We start from the raw sequence: 16,168 nt of genomic DNA on the forward strand, positions 1-16,168 counted from the left end.
TGGCTATACAGTGAGTTGAAAGTCAGCTTGAACTACATAACCAGTCCCCATCTAAAAAAAAAAAAAAAAAGCATTTAAAAGGCCAAAAGAAAAGCATGCTGATTTCTTCTGTGCTATTCTCCCCACTAAACAACACTCATCTCCATGGTCAGGTGGATTAGGTAGCCCTGATGAAAGGCTCTGACAGCTTTATAGACCTGGGGCCTGGTAGGAGGAAAGGGGGAAGGGTTATGGGATAAAAAAGTGTTAATGTTTGATTGTAAGAGGAGTAAAGTGTCTTCAAAGTTTCAAAGTTTCATCCCTCTCCTCCACAGGAAGCCTCAGTAGGGAAACGTAAACTGTGCTCCAGGTCAAGAAGCTTGGGAATGACAGTGCCTAGCCTAGGAATATAAGTATGCATGGAAGATTGGATGGTGCAGCAGGGCAACCTGAGCTCTTGACTGCACCTTCTAGGCACTTAGTCTGGTGTTGCGGAGGGCAGCTGCTGTGATGAAGACTGCTAGGTAAAGTCTTTATAAGTTTTTTCCCAGTGCTGAGGATCAAATATGGGGTTTTGTATATGTGAGATTTTGTATGTTCTGTATGTGTGAGGCAAACAGCATACCACTAAGCTACATCCCCAGCCTTAAACTGATCTTCTTAATTAAATAAGCTTGAGTTTTGTTTTGTCTTTTTGTTTTGTTTTTTGAAGAGTTCTCACAAAATTATCCAGGCTGGCTTCAAAGTCATAATTATCCTGTCTCAGCTCCCCCAGTAACTGAGATGACAAACGTGTGCCACCATGTCCAGATAAGGATTTATAAATGTCCATGGCCAGTCCTGAAAAATTATACACAGGTTTTTTAATGGAAGCTGCACTCCTTGGGGAAGTGTAACTATTGTTTTTCTTGGTGAGACAGGATATTTAATATCCTGTTAATCTAAAAGATGGCTTGAATTATTATTGCATTGTTAAAGAAGATGGGTTATTATCAGGCACTGTGCAAGTCCAGAGACAATCATAAACCATTGGCTTTTTATGATTAATGTTATGATAATGGAACTATATATATTTCATAGTATTTTATAGCTACAAAGAGATCGACATGCACTTGTTGCCTGTGTTTTAGTTATACCAGCCCTTGCCCCAAATAAATCCTATTGTAGTTATTTGAAATAAAAGACTATACTAAAGAAAAAAAAACATACTTTTCCCTGAAGTCTACCAGGAAATTGTGTATAATTCTGTGCCAATCTTGACAACCAGCAGGATTCAGATATGTTTCATGTAGCCTCAGTGTTCTCCCACAGCCTGAGGGATTAGCAGCACCTTCCAATATCCGAGTGAGAGGAAATAGAATCTTCTTTTCAGGAATCAGCAGTATGCAGAGTTAATGCGTGTTATTTCCAAAAAAGAGATGCCTGATGTTCTTAGCCAGATGGCTTTAGCCTGGTTCTTTCTTGGGTCTCCATACTGAAGTTACCCAAAGCAGATACTTTGGGGTTACACCAAGAAACCAGGACCAGAGCCATTGGTGGAGAATATTTCTGAAAATGTTTATTGGTTCAGAGATTAATGCAAAGGTTTACCAAACCAGAAAGATAAAAATCATTGGTAGTCAATAAACAAATATTGGCATAAATTGAAGGACAAAAGCTATGCCCCACAAGATTAAAAAGGCAATCATGATTAGAGGAACTGGAAATCATGAAGGAAACAAGGATGTAGTGAAGTGAACCCTAGGAAACAAAGAGGCATATCAGATAGGGACAGTCAAAAGGTAGCAGGAAATGGTAAAATTATGATTATTCAGAAAGATATACTTTTCATACTTATCTTACAAAAAAAATCAACTCAGGTGCCCATGGCCTTGTTTTCTATTATATATGCTGTTCAGAGAACTCCAAACTAGTGGAATTTGAATAATTTTTACCTGTATTAGAATCTGTTAGTCTATTATCATACAGTAAGTCTCCGATTTACGAACAAGTTCTGTTCCAGGAGAACTTTCATAAATTGAATTCCTTTGTAATCCAACAAACTGAGTCTTAGACACAGTACACCTGTGAAAGTTTTCAACTCAAATATTCCTAAATCAGGGACTTGCTTATGTATTTTGGATCTGTGATTTCTAACTTATCTGATTAGAAATGCTGGCTGATTCCTATGAATTTTGGCAGCTATTAAATTAACCACAGAAATAAATTGGAAAACTCAAGTAATAAGTAGAAAATCTCCATAAGAATCAGATTGTGTATCTGAGCATTGCATACTCGTGATTCACAAGATTCACACTACTCTGAAATACAGAAAACTCATGCTGAAAATGTAATATAAACAGTTCCCAAATAGTAATACCCAAAGTATCCTAATAGCTACAGATGCAAAACTGCCCCTGAGAATGACTCCACAACTGATAAATTTCAAACAAACAAAAATCTTCTGCAGCAAATATTCTAAACTTGCAAAGCTCATGTGAGAAAAAAATGTCCCAATAAAAGGATCAACAAATTGCCTCAAAGAGTACATATATGGCCATATGAATTACATTACAGAAAAATGCAAAGAGATTACCAATTAAATTAAATTTAAGTGTTCAAAAAAAAAAGAAAGAAAAGAAATCTAACTACAGGATCAGATAATTATCAATCAAGATAGTCAGATTATAAAAAGAACCAAATAAGAACTTTAGAAATATTTGAAAAATAATAGAACGCATGAAAGATTCAAAATTAGACTAAATGAAGGGAATGACATAGTGAATTGGAAGACATTATTGAGCTATAACAACACAAAGACATGGAAAATATGAAACAGAAGTAGAAATAGAGAGGGAATAAATAAAATGACCATATTACCCCAAATAAGTGTTAGAGTAAAGAGCAAATGAGAGTGGGTAACTATTTAAAGAAATAACATGTTTTTTAAATTAAAGAAAATGATAGAATCTCAGCTTTAAGAAAAACACAACGTGTATGTTACCAAAGGAATAAATAAATACAAAGAAATGGTTTCACACCGTATAGTGAAATTAACTACCTTAATAATAATGTAAAATGTTAGGACTTTCCAGAGGGAATAGGCATATTAGCTACAAAAAGCAAGCAAGGAGGAGCTTTTTTAACAATAAATAATAGATCTTTGAATACAATAAAGTAATACTTTGCAACTGTTCAACTAAATAATTGTAAGCTATCAACTATATGAGAAAAATATTCAAGAGAAAACATGGAATAAAGAATTTTTAAGGAAATAAAACCATAAATTTTACAAATTGCAGGCCTATGTGGAAATAAGCAGGTACAGATAAACCTATGTGGCTCCTTAGTGAACAATAACAGCAACAGAAAAGTCATCAAAATAATTTTTAAATTATTTGAAATTTGGTAAACCTAAACAAGTATAAATTATGATGTAGAAAAACCGTAACATCTGCAAAATAGTACAGAAGTGTTTGTAATCACCTCTCAATAAAGGAGAATAAATAAATCTGGACAGAAACAATTCACCTGGATGTAAGAGAGGGATTATCCAGGTTTCTGATGACAAAAACAATGTTTCAATATATTACTCAGTTGAACATTTTCAATGAAGCTGAGGTAATGCTGAATTTTCTGTTTCATCCCTGCTCTTGAGCTCTAGGACTCTAAAGTTTCTTCCTTTACTTTTTTATTATTTTAAAATGCAAGACTTGCATTTTTATATTTTTGAGCCATGTTGTGAGATATGCTCAATGGTGGACAGCACTAAGGTAAAATTTAAAAAGTTAGATTTTCTTTTATTTGTTGTGAATAATCTCCTGACGAAGTGAATTATACTAAACAGTTGATCACAAGATATAAGAACAAAAAATAATTTGAAAAATTATTCCAGATTTTTCCAGCCATTATATGCAATCTATCAAAAATTCCTTTTAAAAGTAGGATGAACTGTAGGAAAAAAATTGTTTGGAGAAGGCAATGAAAATACTTTCATAATATTTAGTTAGTCACTAGTATATTTTAAAAATCAAAGACAAAAGTGCATCTATTTCTGGATGTGCTACATGAGTCAACACTCATTTTCTGCCAAAAATCTTCCTAGAGAGCTGTCAGAGCAATCCAACTCTATAAGAGCTGCCAGTTATTTAAAAAGCACTAGGTTAAATTTAAAGGGTAACTTTGATTGTACAGAGTTGAATCTAGGTTGCTAAATGCTTTCTATACCAAATTCCACATTTGATAAGAGGGATTACACATACCTGATTGTTTATTGCTTCATATCTTCAAAAATCTATCTTTCTATAAAACCACAAATTTGGGTGCTGTACTTGAATATCTGGATATACAACACCCCCCAAAATACAGCAATGACAATCATTTTGTGATGCAACTAAAATGTTGTGGACAAAAACCAGCTAGGTGCAGATGGAAATGTGACTAACAATTTTTTTCTTTTCCTTGACATTTTCAAGAAAACAAGTTTTTTTTCTAGAGGCAGTAATCTCTTAATTGCGTGAAGGATAAATTCATGGATTATGTTTCCCTCACTGTTTTTAGGAATCTTATTTGGAACCTTTGAAGAGCTTTTTTTTCATAGATACTTAGCAACATTAGATGGTCATGCAGAAGAGTTTTGATTCAGCGGGGAAAAAATCCCCAATGAAAAGATTTTGGAGACTTCTGAAATGAAATTAATTGTGTTATGTCATTTAAATCATTCTAAGAACATATTTGTAACAGTACATTTGACCTTTTGGCAATAAAACAAAGACTACTGATGAGCTTAGTTTTGAAATTTACACTCATAAAGACATAGAGAAATGATGTAATCAGTTTCTATGTCCCTGGCAATATAACATATACAACTTTATACATCAAAATATTGTTTTGTTTTAGATTTCAGGTAGATTTTTTTAGTTTAATTTATTTTTTAATATTTATTAAATGTGAAGAAACCATTAAGAAAACTTATGTTTAATCTAATGGCAAACTTCTGTTGACATTTTTCTGTTCATTGTGGGCAAGTTAGAACTTTGCTCTCCTTTTACTGTAATTTGGAATCTGAGATTTTAAATTCACATTACTAAAATACTAATTATAAAATTTGGATTTTTATTTTAGTGATTATTTTCGAAACGTTTTCTGCAACAGTGTGATACTTTGGGAATATTTTTTATTTAGGGTTTTTGCTGCTTTTTAAAGTTATATTACATACATTCTTTCATAAACACTTTTTGAGCAGCTGTAGGTTTGCAGCAAATTTCAAAGGAAGGCACAGGAATGTCCCACGTACGCTCTGCTCTCCACGTGAACAGCCTCCCCCATACCAAGACCCCTCCCTACAGTGGTTCATTTCTCAGGATTGAGAAACACACGTTGATCCATCATAATCACCCATAGCCCACATATTATGTTAGGGTCCTTTATGAATGTTGTATATTCGATGAATTTGAACAAATGTATAATGATATGTATCCACAGATATAGTATCATACAGGGTATTTTAAGTTCTCTAAAAATCCTCTTTCCTGTCCATTCATTCAATCATACAATACCTGACAACCATTGATCTTTTTTACTGTCTTCATAATTTTCCCTTTACTGGAATATCATAACACAAGAGTCATAAAGTACATACCTTCTCAAATTGGCTTCTTTTACCTAGTAATATATATTTAAGGATTTTTGCACATCTTCTTGTGGCTTGATAGCTCATCTCTTTTTTAGCACTGAATAATATTTAATTGTCTGGATATATCTGAGTTTATTTATTCATTCACCTGCTGAAAAATGTCTTACAAGTTTGGAAACTATGAAGAAAATTGCTGCCAGTATTCTTGTGCAAGTTTTATTTTGGACTAAAGTTGTCACTTCCTTTATGTAAATGACAAGGAGTACAATTGCTAGATTCTTCAGTAAAAATATGCTTAATTTTGTAAGAAATTGCTAACCTGTCTTGTAAAATGACTATACCATTTGCATTCCTGACAGCAAACAATGAATGTTCTTATTACCCTACAACCTCTCCAACATTTGTTGGCTTTCAGTGTTCTGGACTATGGCCAATCTAATAGATTTCTAGTGTTATCTCATTGCTGTTTTAATTTGCATTTTCCTAATGATATATGAGGTGGAGCATTTTTTCATATACCCACTTACTTATGTAAATGCTATAGAATGAATTCTATTTCCCTCCCCCAAATCCATGTGATGAAATAAAACCTCTGAAGTATAGCATTAAGAAGCGAGGCCTTTGGGAAGTGATCAAGGTCGGAGGATAGAGCCCTCATGGATGAGATTAATGCCATTATAAAAAGACCCCTGAGAGATCCCTGACCCCCTCTAGCATGTACTGTTACAGCCACAACATGCCACCTATGAACCAAGAATTGGGCCCTTACCAGATACTAAATCAGCTGGGAGCCTTCATCTGGGACTTCCAAAAATGAGATAGAAATTTCTGTTCTTTATAAAATACCTATTATGAAGTACACTCTTATAACAGACCAAAGGAATAGGACATATTTTATTATCTTATTTTGATTCATCTTTTATGTAGAATATTTATATGAATGATTTAGGAGTTTTGTGATTACTGATAATTTTTTAATTAAGCTTATGGGTACATTTAGATAAACATAATGATCACATTCATCATAGAGAATTTGTACTTATACATGGTATGTCTTGATTCTTATTTTTTTACCATTCCCCTCTCCTCCCTTCAAACCTTCTTCTCATCTTTATTTACACAGGCTTTGTTTCCATTTTTTTTCTTCCTTTTTCATATTTTTCTTTTCCCTTCCTCTCCCCCTCCCCTCTAGCTCCCCATCCCAACTGAACATTTTCTTCCTATTTCACATATTATACATATGGGTCAGAAACACTAAATCTGCTCAAGAGCGAATAGGTAGAACTATTGAACACAAAAGTGTAGTCAAGGGGCCGGGGATTTAGCTCAGTGGTTTTGCTGTCTGCTGTGCAAGTGCAAGGACCCGAGTTCGATCCCCGGTACTAAAAAAAAAAAAAAGTGTAGTCAAAGACTGTTTGAACAAAACTCTGATCACACAGGAAATATTACAAAGACTCAACAACTCATCTTATTAAAAATCTCATCTTATTTAAAAGCTTTTGCACAGCAAAAGAAATCACCAACAGAGCAAAGAGACAACCAACAGAGTGGGAAAAAAGTTTTGTCAGCTGTTTCTCAGACAAACCACTAATATCTACAATATATAAAAAACTGAAAAAAATCAGACCCCCCAAATTTAAAAACTCAATCCAAAAATGGGCATCTGAAATGAATGGACACTTCTCAGATGAAGAAATACACCAAATAAATGTATGAAGAAATGTTCTGTGTCACTGGTCATTCAAGAAATGCAAATGAAAACAACACTGAGATTCCATCTCACTCTAGAAAGAATGGCTGTTATCAAGAAATCAGGCAATAATAAAATGTTGGTGGGGCAATGGGGAAAAAGGAACCCATCTGCACTGTTGGTGGAGTGTAGACTGGTGCAACCACTGTAGAAATCAATGTGTAAATTCCAATAAAAACTAAGACTAGAGTTTCTAATTGACCCAGGTCTTGCTCTTTTTGGTATCTTCCTGAAATAATTAAAAGCATCAGAGCACACCAATATATGCACGCTCATGTTTATAGTGACACAGTTTGTAATACCTAAATCTCAGAAACAGTCAAATGCCTATCAAGGAATGAATGGATAAGGAAAATGTGGAATTTTTTTTTTATGCAGTGGAGTACTACTCAGCCATAAGAATAAACTTGAGACATTTCTATGTAAATAGATGCACCTTGAAACCATACTCTTAAGTGAAATAAATTGGAACCACATGTATAAATATCATGTTGTTTCTCTGTTGTGAATGATTTGGTTTTTAAAAGTCTCAATTGTGAATATTTTTTATTTTGCTTGAGTAATAATGGATCTCTTATGTGCTATATTCAGCACATTTTTTTATTTACCAAGTTTTTTTCTTGCTAGACTCATATTCTAACCTCATTTTTCTCATTTGGTACATTGTGGCTACTGTATTATAAAGTAACATTTTATTTAATCTCATTGAATACATAACTTAGAGTTCTTTCTGGAATCCATTTCTACCTCTTTATGTGATGTTTATTCTTTTTTTTCCATTAAGTGTATTGGTACATTTTAGGTATATAATACAGTTACATTCATCATTGGGAACTTGCACCTTTACATTATGTATCTTGATTCTTATTTTTTCCCCACTCCCTTGCCCTCCCTTCAACCCCTCCACCCCTCCCTATTTACAGAGACTTTGTTTCCATTTTTTTCTTTTCTCAAATTTTTTCCTTTCTCTTCTTTCCTTTCCCCTACCCCTCCCACTTTCCCTACCCGTTTAGACCTCTTCTTCCTATTTCACATTATCAATTATACATTTTGATCCTTGTTTACACTTTTAGTTTCTCACACCAGAGAAACTATTTGGTATTTACACATGTGTCCTATTTATTTCACTTAAGACTATGGCCTCAGTGTGCATCCATTTAGCTATAAATGTTTCTAGTTTCTCATTATTTATGGCTGAGTAGTACTCCAGTTTATTAAAAACAAAAAACAAAGAAACAAAAAACCCACATCTTTATTCAGTCTCCAGTTGCTGGACAATTGGACTATTTCCAAGTTTTAGCTATTACAAACTATGCCGCTGTGAACATGGATGCACATATATCGCTATGGTATGATTCTTTTAATTCTTTTGGGAAAATGCCCAGCAGGGGAATCTCTGGGTCAAATGGGACTGTCGCGGGCGGGTGGAGACAGGTGGAGAGTCCCCCAGTCCCAGGCCTGACTCTCCCGACAACCCAGAGGGTTGTGGAAGAATCAGAGACCGAAAGCATGGAAGCACCAAGTTGTACTTTTATTCAGCAAGGATGCAACAGTACAGCTGCCTTCTCTCAGAGACACAGGCAGGGGTGCCTGAAACAAAGCCACCCTTGAAGGAGTGGTCAAGATGCTGGTTGGAGCCTATCCTGTCTCCGGGCTGAGGGCCCCCCTACTTGACTGGTTAATGATTAACTTAGCTGGTTACTAGGGACAACAGGGAAGGGTCTTTTCAGGGGCCTTTTACATCTTAGGGCCAAGATTTTTTCCTTTGGATCTTAGCGAACCAAGCTTTTCAGAGTATAGTTGAAGAGGACAGTGCAACCACAGACTCTCAGCCTTTCAAGGGGGTTTAAGCCTGTTCTGCCAGCTATCCGAACTCCTTCGCGGGGGGGGGGGGGGGGGGGCAGTGGCTCATCTCTCGCGGCCTAGGGGTCTCTATCCATACAGGATCTCTAATCCTAGATTTTCGAGGTATCTCCATATTGATTTTCACAGTGGTTGCACCAATCTACACTCTCACCAACAATACACAATTTCCTTTCTTGAACTGTATCCAGCCATTCAAAGATTATTTTTGTCTTTAGTAAATCTACCTGTGAGTAGCATTTTCCTTATTTACCTAGTGTTTCTAAATAACACAAAAAACATTTTGGTGAAATATGACCATATGAAATAATATAAACTAATATATGGAATACTAACTGGATGATCACTTTGTGTAGTCTATATATTAATATGTAGTATCAAAAAGAAATAATTAAATTGTACATTGGGATCTCAGTTCAGAAATGTCTATTATTTTTCTTCTCAAACACTTTTTCATTTTTCCTAATTCTTTGAATCCTATTTTGAATTAAATATTTCAGTAGAAATCAAAGACATGTTTATAGAGTTTGTCTACATAGTTATGCCTGGAGTTTTCAAAAAGTAGAGGGATTAAAAACTTACTTCAAACAAGTGGGTGACCAGACCATCCAGGACTCTTTAGAATCTTCAAAAGATTACACATTTTTGTCAAGAGTTTAACTGTTACAGCTGCTCAATGGTCTCCTTATTAATTTAAGACAAAAAAGTAAGTTCATAACTGGAAATCTGCTGAAGGGAAACAAATTAGAAATTTCACTAAACTAAAGTAATGGCAATGTGAGCAAATACTATGTTGTGTATTTGAAACCTAGCTTTAAAATTTGAATGTAGAAGATATTTGAGGAGCTTTAAAAGTGATGAAAGAGCAGAAAGACTAATAATTTTATTTGTGAATGAAAGTCAAATTTGAGAACCAAGAGGGTTCTTTGGTAGAAAACAGAAACTACTCTGAAGGAGGATCAGAATCATAGATACTCATCAGAATTCTGAAGGTGAAAGAAATTGGGAGTAATTTTGGAAATACAAATGTATCACTTTCTTTCCAGTAAGGAAACACTGATGTCAGAAGTGTAGGAGTCAATGGCAATTTAGTGTCATAATTTATTCATTTCAATTTACTAAGCCATGCCAGCAGGTATATATCTATAGAAACAATGAAAGAATTAAAAGAAATTGTCAAATTAGAGCTTTGATAATAATGCTAATCAGATGCTCAACAAATTGTACTATACCATGCTTCCATTATTGGAACAACAAAGTGTCAAGAATTTTTTAGGGTATCAGAAAAGAATAGCAAAAAGAGTTATATTTCAGCACTGTGAGGAGTCATAAACTAGGAAAAATGTATTTGTTTTTTTTAAAAAGATGGTTGTTTAATGGACAGATAATTTTCTTAGAAGTTTAAAGAAATAACAAGCATGAGATTTATGATTATGATTTTTTTGTTTTTGTTTTATTCTACAAGAAATATATTATTCATTTTTTATAACCAGTGTATGGGATTGGACCATTGCAGAGTGGGATAAACTTTCTTAGAACCTCTAAGATTCAAGGTGTATGAGAAATGAAGAACTGTCACTTTTTTTCTGACTTCTGGTTTTTTGAGGAAGCATACATTTTTGATAGAGGCTTAATCTCAGCAAACCACACCCTCCACCCACCAAAAACACTTACACTAGCGTGTTTGTGAAATTAATTTTATTCATGGCTTTCAAATTGATATCCTCTACATGGTGTTATTTTGTTGAGAACTCTTCTTGCCCCCATACCCTTTATTTCTATATATTTTGTCTATCTTCCTTTTGAGAATCAACACAAAGTTGTCACTTTATGTTTCCTAGAACATTTTTATCCATTTTCAGCATCCTTGAAGTCTCACATTCAATACTAAAGGCCTTGTCAGTGTACTTCACACAGAAATTGTAGATTTCTTTCTAACAGAGTTCTGATGACAGCTGCTGACATAGTAGTATTTTTAAAAGATAAACATTATGAAAAAGTTTCAAAATTACACCAGAGAAGCATAAATTTGATATTTATGAAATAATAATAGTGAGAATCAAAAGGACTTTGAGGAGGAATTGTTTCCAGTACAAAGAATATAAAGAAGTTAGTGAAGATGTTGCCAGTTGATAGATTATAGACAGTAAGCAAAACTCAAACCCTAATATCCATCCACTTTCTCAAACTAAAAATATTAGTAGAAATTTGAAATACCCTAAAATACTGGTTTGAAGAGGGAATAATAAGAAATTAATGATGTTTATAAACAAGAATAAGTTTCAAGGTCTGCATGATTTCTATTTATGATTCCAGAAAACACTTTCTAACGTGAAGACTGCTAATATTAATCTCTGAAAAATTGTGGAAATGGCATGTAATTTAAAACCTTTACAAAAGACAAATTGACCGCACAACAGTAAGCTATATGTAACTGTTGTAGGAAATTTAAAATATGCCATCTCTATGGTTTAAGTGTCCTCCAACTTTCCACATGTCAAAGTCTTGGTCCTCAGATAGGTGCAATTGGGAACGGGTGTAGCCTTTAGGAAATAGAGCCTGCTGGGAGATCTTGGGGTTCCTGGGAGAATGTTCTCAAATGAGATTGTAGAGCATCAGTCTCTCCCCTTTCTGCTTCACTTTCTGGCTCATGTGGTGAACACATGTGCTGTATTACATGCCCGCTCTCATTGCCATCTGGTAAGCTCCCGAGCCCTCAAATGTGGTGGGACCATCCATTCAGAGACTGGAAACTTCAAAACTTGAGCTGAGTAAAACTTATCTAAATTATCTCAGGTATTTTGCTACAGTCACAGAAAGCTAATACAGCTATTAATAAAAGAAATTTGAGTAATCAGGGAATAAGAAATAATGGTGAGTTATAGGAATGTTTTATAATAAATACTAATGCTCGAATAATTTCATTCTCCTTTGATGTGAAAATTTCTTACATTGTACTTCAAAGCACTACAAAAAAAATACAGAATTTTGGCTAAACTTCCAAATATTTAACAATTACAGAGAAAATTCAATAGGATATATAAAAACTATGATGATAAGAATTAACTTATTGAAAAGGAGGGGTGGAAAAGCTTTATTTTAATGAATTGCTATCTACCTAGAGGCACTATAAATGCAAATCAATAATGTTATATAACTGATTTTTCCATGGATTACATGTTTTACTCTACAACTATTTCATGATTTGATTACAATGTAAAAGTATATTTACTGAATTTTTAGCAAAGCCAAAGCTGGAAAAAACAACTAATGCATTAGACATTTACATAAATATCAGGTTTTCAAAGGAAGAAATCATCCCAAAATAAAAGAAGATATTTAGTATTAAAAAAAATACTGCCCGGCAGCAATTTAAATAAAATTCCCATAATAAGAAACTTGGACAAACAGTAGTTTGTGTGTAAAATACTGGGGTTTTAGATAACTGTTACCTCAAGTAAACACTAACACAAGAAAAAGGGTAGAAATACATATCTAGAACATGAAAGGTGACCACTATGCTATCCAAGAGTCAGCACACAAGTGGAATATGTGTCCCATGTAGATGAAAGCACATTATCAGAAGCATTATAAAGAGAAAAAATTAATTTTGGTATACATATAAAAGGTCAATGCAGGGGCCGGGGATTTAGCTCAGTGGTTTCACCGCCTGCTGCGCAAGCACAAGGACCTGAGTTTGATCCCCAGTATTTATTTTTAATAAATAAATAAATAAATAAATAAAAATTAAAAAAATTTTAAAAAGTCAATGCAATAGAATGGAATAGCTAGTAAACAGATGAATGTATATACAATGTTTCAGTATACAACAAAAAAATTCTAATTACTAGATAAATTAATTTAAGATCCAGAGTAAAGTGCATACATGCATGACAATTAGTTGTATCTTTGCTACATTTCTTACTCTAAATATGTTCCAGTTATAAAACAGACTTAAGAAATATAAGAACAGTAAACATCACACTGGAAAAAAATGAATATTCTAAGCTATGGCAGAAATTTCTGAGCATGACAGTGGAAAAGAAATGACAAACAATTCTTTATTACATTTCAGTATTCAACCAATATATTTTTAAGCCAGAATTGCAATGCCCAAAATGGTAACCTCTGACTACATGCAACTATTAAGTATTTGAACTGTGACTAGTGCAAATTGAGATACACTGGAAATGTAAAATATAAATTGAAATTTTTAAAAGTATAAAATATAATCATTTAACTTTTATCATTAATTAGATTGAGTATATATTTGATCATATATTCAATTAAAATAAATTCTATTTATTATATTTTTACTTTTTATATATGACAACCAGAAAGATTTAAATTACTTATGTAGCTATTTAAATTGAATATATGCATATTTTCATTTGCCAGTACTGATCCAAAAATAAGTTTTTCTGATTTTTATTATTTCTTTCCTCAGAAATTAAATGTTTAATTGCTTATCTTGAAGAAACAAATTAAAGGTTTTTAAGACCCACTCTTCCATACTTAGGGTAGGGGATGGAAGATTCTCTGAAGAAAAAATATTATTGGATAGCGTAAATGGAATGAAAGATTTTTCTTTTCCTGTTTACAAACGCCTTATTCTTAATATTGCTGTTTTTACTTTAGACAATTGTACCATTCTGTCTTTGTTGTTGGGAAGGGGAATTTGTATTATTACAATATTGGAAGTTGACGAAGTTGCCCGAGGAGGATTTTTTTGTTCTTGGGGTTGAACCCAGGCCCGTGTGCATGTTAAGCCAGTGCTTACCACTGAGTACATCCCCAGCCCTAGTTCTAGGGAATTGTAGGTAATACCATGCATGTCACAGCTAAGATGTAATTTACCACATAGGAGAAGAATGGAGGACAAAAGAGTCTCTCCTGGCAATGGTTTGCATGTTTGTCATCAATATGTATGTTCTCTGTGGGTTTTCGTAGCTACTTTGGTGTGAGCCAGCTCTGTTAGTTGTCACAGGGATACAAATGAGCTAGTGATGCATGTTAGGTAAGAAAGGAAACCTGTCACATCAGAGTCCTTGAAAGACATTTCCAAAGCCATCATCCCCTCAGGAATGTACCTGTGCACGAGTTCCTGCTAGCATTTCATTTTATTTATTGCCCAGGTTACTTTTCATTTATATGTGAAAATGTGAGAGATTGATATTCATTCCTATAATCTGTTTGTCCCTAAAATTCCATCTTATAGGTTCTTGCTATTACTGATACCTAACATTAAGAGGATTTTAACTACATTGTTACTCCTTGTATTATCCCTTTGAGAGCTTGAAAATGATAAGGATAGGGAAAGTAGTAAAATGCAAGGTCTCAATACAAAAAAAATTACTTTGAAAATGTTTCTTAGGTACGATGTTATTTCTAAGCACAGCATTTTTTTATCTTCAAAGTGCAATATAATTTTGATTATAAATGAAGTCAAAATGAAAATATTTAGAAAGTTGAACAGAATTTCCTTACATCATAATGTTCAGTTTTGACTAGTGGAGTAAATATAGGTTTTTGTTTTACTTTTCTGGAGTAATCTAAAAGGAAAAATATCCTAATGTAATTTACAGTGCTTTAATTTAAAAAAATAAGCCCAAGTATTAAATAATTTTATAGAGAATTAGATTAAACTGATTATTTTTCCAGGCAATTGTTCCATTTATATTATCCTCATTTAAAATAGCATAAAATATGTGTATAACTACTTATATCATCTGTTTGTTGTCGAAAAATTATTAGTATTCTGCCACCAAGCCATTATTAGTGATACAGAATTCTAGCTTACAATTTTCATTTCTCATTCATGTTTTCCATTCTAGCTGAAGACCAAAAGAAAATTAAATCAACAATATTTTATCCCAAGATTATAGCACATTGCCAAAAATTTTATGATAATAGAGCCATTTTAGGAAATTTCTATTACATAAAATTGAGCATTCACTGAGCACTTGGCAACTTACAGGCATTGTAAAAACACTATATATTTTAACCCATTTAATCCTCAAAACTAAAGTACCAAGTAGATAATATTTGTGTATTAGAGAGGAGTCTATAAAATGAGAAACCTCAGAATAATTTAGGATGATTTTACAATACACAGTACTTTGTTTGGTTGGTTGGTTTTTGGTACTGGGGATCGAACTCGGGTACCCACACTTGTGGGACAGGCGGCAGAACCACTGAGCTAAATCCCTGGCCCAATGTACTGTACTTTGTTTCAGAATGCCATGTATTTTATATATTTTTTTACTATTGCTTATTTTGACAGCACTGTGGAATAATTTTGGAATGCAATCATTATAATTTTTTGCTTCAAATATTGTATTTCAAAAATTATATTCAAAAATGTAGATCAACAGAATTGAAAAACAAATTATGACACATTCCTGCACTAGAAACACAATGAGAAATAAAAAAACATAAATTACATTTAGGTAGATGAATTTCACTAACACTATACAAAACTAAAGAAGTCAAACAGAAAATTTGACTAAATTATATGTTTCCATTAATGAAGAAATTCAAAATCGGCAAAAGTCATCCAAAATTTTAAAAAATCAGAACAATGATTGTGTTTGAAGACTTGGAGGAGTAATAGAAGTTGACAGGATGTAAAAATGGGAAAATTCTGCTTAGAAGATGATGTTTTATGTCACAATAGCGGTATGGTTATCTGAGTATATCCATTTGTGAAAATTGTAAGGCTAATTTTTCTGCATTACAATGTGTGATATTTTATTTAAGAATATCTGAAAGTAGAATTATTAAAACAGTACTGGTGGGGGAGAGAGAAAGGAAGTTTAGCTGGTACATTAATAGAGAATGTTGAAGTTGGGTAATGTATATATGGGGTTTCATTTTCTTGTGCTGTTTTATTTATATGTACTGATAATTTTCAAAATATAATAGTTTTAAATGGCACATAAAGTGTTTTCTCCAAACCATTA

At 33.2% G+C, this 16,168-nt stretch overlaps 1 protein-coding gene across 1 annotated transcript in view; it reads left to right on the top strand.

The window, feature by feature from the left end:
- Galntl6 (polypeptide N-acetylgalactosaminyltransferase like 6) overlaps nucleotides 1-16,168 on the top strand; it is a 1,152,292-nt gene that overhangs the window by 264,305 nt on the left and 871,819 nt on the right. The window lies entirely within an intron of this gene.

This window comes from Heterocephalus glaber, unplaced genomic scaffold, assembly GCF_053883595.1.
Source record: "Heterocephalus glaber isolate CG9 unplaced genomic scaffold, H.glaber_assembly_v1.0 deba00001461, whole genome shotgun sequence".
NCBI classification, from domain to species: Eukaryota; Metazoa; Chordata; class Mammalia; order Rodentia; family Bathyergidae; genus Heterocephalus; species Heterocephalus glaber.